Here is a 6,166-nt window from a genome sequence, read left to right as displayed (position 1 = left end):
AATATTTTCTGAAGATAAAACATTTATTAGCCTTATAAAACATCAATGGTCTCCAGTGTTTGCTACAGGTTATACTATTCATGATACAAGCCAATGTTGCTAGCACTATTCCTGTGATGGACTGACCAGCGACATGACATTTTCATCAATTCAAAACCTAACCCTACCTTTGATTTTTTTTAAGCAAATTGACTGTTACAATTCATGCGGCAGGTGTTGACTCTTACCTGAGACACAAGACTGTCTCTGATACTCGAGGAGATACGTTTCCTGCCCAATGTCTGAGGGTTGAACCCTAGGCCATACTTTCAATATGTCAGCAGGTTTTGGTTATTGTTTTCCTTAAAGAGTTAAGTTATGAGCATACATAACAACAAATCCTGCATCTCTGAAAGAAGCAGCAGAAAACTAAACAGCAATGAAAAGCTTTCAAAGTTTGTGGATTGTCACGTTTATAAAATCTCCACTTAGGCAGATAGATAGATAGATAGATAGATAGATAGATAGATAGATAGATAGATAGATAGATAGATAGATAGATAGATATGTAAGGCACTATATAATACAGATAGATAGATAGATAGATAGATAGATAGATAGATAGATAGATAGATAGATAGATAATAATGTTCACCTCTTTAAACCATTTTATTCATTTTATCTGATCAGTATAATATTTCTGACTTGTGCCAATGTTTATTTTTTAAAAATGTATTTTTTACAATATATTTGTGGGCTAACATTAATGCGTGATGGTAAAATGTTTGAATTCCTTCTTTTTACCCAGCCACACCAGACGGATCCTGATTGTCCTCCTCTGCATATCCCTGTTTCCATTTGCTCTCTTTATGTGTTTACTGAGCTTGTGATTTCATTTCTCCATTTTTCGTCTAAATAAACAACGACTCTGTTGGGCTATTGGTCTATGGCATGAGTCCACAGGTTACTCATCATTTTATGTCAGAATCTTGTTATGTGAACTTTCCAGCTGCCTGCTGGTTTAAGTCTATTCAAACAACATAATAAATTAAAAATATTTTACATTACAAATACTAAAGAGGCCATAGTGGCAGAATAAGTCCAAGGCCAGTCCAATGTCTGGTTGACTATTGGCTTAAAATCAGTGACAGGAGGCTTATGAAGATCCTGGCAGGATTTACAAAAGAATCCTGCAAAGATCTGGCAGAACAAGAGTGAAGCAAAAAAATGTCCCTGCCATGAGCTGACTAGACTAGAGGCCACACTGAAGACTAAGGAGGTTAGGAGGCAGCACTCTGTCCATATAATGGTTGGTCGGGGTAGTAAATTGGAGTGCTTAAATTGTCGCCATCTGCAGGACACCGGCAAGTCCCGCATGAGAGTAAAGGACAAAGGCTCCTTGAGATGCAAGGAGGCAGAATGTTTTGTAGGGGAGGACTGGCTAATCGGCTTAGCTGCCTCGGGGCGGACTAGACGGGACGCTTTCAGTGTGTTTAATTAGGCCCCAGAGGGGCAGAGTCGTCTTTGTTTGTACTTTCATTCCACTCCTGCATGTGTGTTTGCATGACATCATACAGCTACAGATTTAAAAGACTCCATTTTTCTCATGCATGTTTAAGGGCTTCCATTTAGAAAAGGGAGAAAACAATAACTAGGATGGTCAGCTTTATGAAACAAGCTGCCTGCCATTCCCTGTGCTATTAATTATCTAGGATTCTGCACCCCAGAATAGAGTGAGCTATGAAAATGAGCAATCATGTCCATGCTATCAGTTATCTTTTTGATTAACATAACATTCTCAGGCATATTCAGGGTCGTGGGGAAGTACCAGAAACCATCCTGGAAGCACCAAACACAAAGTAGGAGCTTATCCTTGACAAGGCTCTAAGACACTGAAGTTTTATTAAATGTCTCATCTCATGTCATGTTCTGAAACTAATTCTCCTGGTTAGGGCAACGGTGAAAGCAGGCCAAGCAGGTCTAGACCAGACTTTCCTATCCCCAACTACAGATTCCAGTTCTTTATCCAGCGTGTCCTGAGTCTGCTGCAGGGTCTTTGCTGAGTTGGACTTGCACGTAACAAGTGTAGGGATGGCTACCTAAAGGGGTATCCTTACAACCTGCCCAAACCACCTCAACTGACTCTTCTTGATGTGGAGAAACAGCGACTCTACCCTGGGACTCTCTCAAATTGCTGAGCTTTTCACCCTATCTTGGAGTTTCAGCCCACCCTATGAAGAAACCTTGTTTCTGCTGTTTGTACTTGAGATCTCATTCTTTCAGTCATTACCCACAGCTCATGACCATAAGCGAGGACAGGAATGTCGATTGAATGGTAAACTTAGGGTCTTGTCTTTAGACTCAGGTCCTGCTTCACCCCCACGGACCAGTACGGCACCTGCAGAATGGCTACCTCTACTCCAATAAGCTTGTTCATCTCAAGTTCCTGCCTCGCAGTTAGGAGACCCGGAGTGGAGTTTGCATGTTCTCCCCGTGTCTGCGTGGGTTTCCTCCCACAATCCAAAGACATGCAGGTTAGGTGGATTGGCGATTCTGAATTGGCCCTGGTGTGTACTTGGTGTGTGGGTGTGTTTGTGTGTGTCCTGCGGTGGGTTGGCACCCTGCCCAGGATTGGTTCCTGCCTTGTGCCCTGTGTTGGCTGGGATTGGCTCCAGCAGACCCCCGTGGCCCTATTTAGATTCAGCGGGTTAGAAAATGGATGGATGGATCTCAAGTTCCCATTTTTTTGTTTTAAGAATTTTTTAACTCTGACAATGTTTATTAAAAGCTCTAGTCAGAACAGTTATAAACCTAAAGAAAACACAACATCCCATCTCTCAATGAGGCAGAAATGTGACCAAAATAAAATCAAAAGATACACAATCAAATATAAAAATAAATAAAAAAAATAAACGTAATGTTTAAAAGTGTTGCTTATGATGGAGTAAATCCTAAAAGTTGTTCAATAAGTTTATATCTCCACTCATCAGCTTCCCGTTCTTCTACTAAACTTGCCAGATTCTCCATTAGGGGCTCTTGTTGATGATGTTTAACTTGTTTTAGGGTTGATGCAACCTGGAAACTGAATACAGACTCACAGAAGAACCTGACCAACCCATCTTCCATCATATCCTCAGCTCCTTTAAGATACTGTATGTAAGTAGAACCTTTTGAGAAGGAAGAAGTTCAGATGCACTGAAATCTGATCCTGTACCTGAGCTTCCACTAATACCACCAGCTGAAGAAGAAGATGATGAAGCTGCGATACTCTTCTTAATGGTTGAGTAGATAGCTCAAGGAGCAGGATGTCTGTCATCATCAAAGTTCATTTAACTTTTAAAAACAATGGCGTCTTAAAACTAAAGCTAAAGTTCCCATTTTCAACAACATCAACTCCACCGCTAACTTCATTCTAACTCCACTTGAGTGCATTCTGAAGGTGACAGTCAGATGAAACAAAGAGGACAATGTTTTGTCTTGGTAGAGTATTATATTGCTCTACTTTCCCCTTTTTTATTATTAATGTGTAGCCTTTGTCAGAATGCCTCAAATCTCAGACTTATCACTGTTTATAAGGTATTGTAGTATATAACTTCTCCCCACCTTCCCTTCTACATCTATAACCTCAGGCAATTAGGTGTAGTAAAAGACAAACAGGAGTTAAGTTACAACTTTAAACAATGTATTATTGATAATATTCATAAATAAAAACAATATGCAAAGTACATTTGAATACTGGCAACCGTACAACCTGATAAATGGTGATGTGTAGTTTCAGGCAGCACACAGGCTTGTTAGTTACTTAAAATGTCTCTAGTTAAGGCATCATTTTGTGGTCAGCTTTCTTCAGAACAGGCCGCATGCCTGTCTCAATATGGCTGCCGAGCTGTGCTCTTCATTGTGTTGTCCTTTTCAGTTTATGGTGTGAGATGGTCTTTCATCAGTTTGGTAAGAGAGAGAGAGAGTGAGGTAAAGCAAGCAAATTTACAGGTTTTCTGTCCAACCCCTACAGCCAATAAAGCGTCAAAGTACTTAAAAGCTTTTGATATAAGCCAATTCCAAACAGCCCTACTTCAGACCAATGGGGGGATAGAACATCTTCACACCTGCCTTCAAAACCATGTGTTTAAGTAAAGCTTGGCAGTTAGGCAGCCTGGCTTTCCTATGGGGGTTGACAGACTTCAGACAAAACATCTACCAAACTTGTTTGAGGCACTTTCCACCCAACCCTGCCATAAAATTACCCTAAAAGGGGGGAAGGGGTTCTAAACCATCAAACCCTTCCTGTTATTGTCAATAATGTAACACTAATATTACATTGCTTTGTCTAAGTTACAAATAAAGACATACAAAATATTTATCAACTTGTATGCAAAATTTCACATCACAACAGACAATATCATCCGCATAAAGCAATGATGCTACCCCTAGCCTCCCTACCTGGATACACTCACATCCTTGGCTGCACTCTGATGTCCTGTCCATGAAAACCACAAACAGGTGTGGTGACAAGACAGAGCCTTGAAGGAGCCCGACACACACACAGTCAATGAGTTCAATTTGAGTCTAAGTATTCAGACATACAGTATCTCTCACTTCACTCATAATGAGAATGAATAGCACGCAGGAGTGGTCCTGTTACCCTGTGTTTCTGCAGCACCTTTCACAACACACGACACGTGGCAAGTTCATGTGGTTTTCCCAAATCTACAAAACACATGTAGAAAGACAGTTTAATACAGAAGTGTCAGGGTGAAAAGCTCCCTTTAGATGGGAATACAACTTAGAGATAATCACTGAAGTTGCGATCACAGGCAGAATATGTGGCCCGCTCTACACCACTCATTGAGGCAGCGGTGGGATATAACCTATAGTTCCAATTAAGATTGAAACTTCAACCCATTTTTACAAAATACATGCACAGCCACTTGATCGCCATATAAACATTAGCCCAGAAAAGGAATAAAGCATCAAGTATAGAAAAATTGATAATGCTTATCTAGTGTTCCAAAAGAGGATTATCTTGCTTATTATTATTATAAGTTACAAGCTTTTATTATGATGAAAAATGTCCGATTTCAGCATTTATGTCACCAAAAGCCAGCATTTTAGTAATGACAGGCAGACTTTTTACATCCGCTGTGTATAAATAATGAAAACATGGAGGTGTAAATTAAATTGCACTTCCTTTAAAATACAATTCACAAATGCTCAGCTAAGTAAGTGTGCAATAAGGTGCGAAAGGTCAAGGATATGAAATGAAAGGATGTGAAGCACCGCAAACAATGCTTCTCAGATGCACAAAAGCAAAATGCCTTTGGCTAAGTGACACCAGATTAGGAAAAGCCAGCCACTGGCAAAAATGAGGTGTGCGATGTTTGAAAACAAATTCACTTTCAAGTCAGACTTTAGTTGATCCCTTTCTATAGGGAGAAAGAAGGAAAATAATCTTCTACTATACCATTTGCTGTAAAAATGTTGTTAAGCGATTTTGACTTTATTTTTCCCTTTACTTTCTTTATGCTAAAGAGATATCAAAAGGGAAAAAAAATAAACTGACTTTTATTTAGCAATTTTGGGCAAACACAGCCAATTATAAATCACGGCGACTTGGGTAGAATGTTTACTGCTTGAGTGAAAGTCATAACAACTAATGTTCATAAAATGCCTGTGAAGGTGAGAATGGGGCAGCTACAAATGGAAACGCATCAAAATGATCAATGTGGCTGAAAGTGCGGACAAGCAGGACTGGTAAAGTTTATCAGAGGAAGAGGAGGAGGAGGAGGCAGGGCTTCATGTGCATGCTGGGGGTTTCTTGTAGAAAAGCCTTTGATGAGAACAGGCCATTCAGCCCAATCTTATCCACTTATTTCCATCAAAACAACATCAAGTCAAGTTGAATGTCCCTAGTCCTACTGTCTACCACACTACTTATTCTATGTGTCTGTGGTTCTCTGTGTGAAGAAAAACTTCCTAATGTGTTTGTGAAATTTATCTTGTGTCCCCATGTTCTTGTTAAATTCATTTTAACATAACAGCCTAGATCCACTATACCAGTGGTTCCCAACCTTTTTTTGACCATGCCCCACCTAGGCCTCTCTAAAAGCATGATGTCCCCCAACTGTAACATATACCTTATGCTTCTTATTACCTATTTAAAAAGTGAACTCCTACTCACATGGATGAA

The 6,166-nt window shown here is 39.8% G+C and overlaps 1 pseudogene; it reads right to left on the bottom strand.

Annotated features, from left to right (window-relative positions):
* Positions 1-2,913: 2,913 nt before the first annotated feature.
* LOC120543342 overlaps positions 2,914-6,166 on the bottom strand; it is a 168,011-nt pseudogene continuing 164,758 nt past the window's right edge.

The sequence above is a fragment of the Polypterus senegalus genome, chromosome 13 (assembly GCF_016835505.1).
Source record: "Polypterus senegalus isolate Bchr_013 chromosome 13, ASM1683550v1, whole genome shotgun sequence".
NCBI lineage: Eukaryota > Metazoa > Chordata > Cladistia > Polypteriformes > Polypteridae > Polypterus > Polypterus senegalus.
The sequence above is the reverse complement of the archived record's forward strand: the minus strand, read 5'-3'. Positions and strand labels throughout refer to the sequence as shown.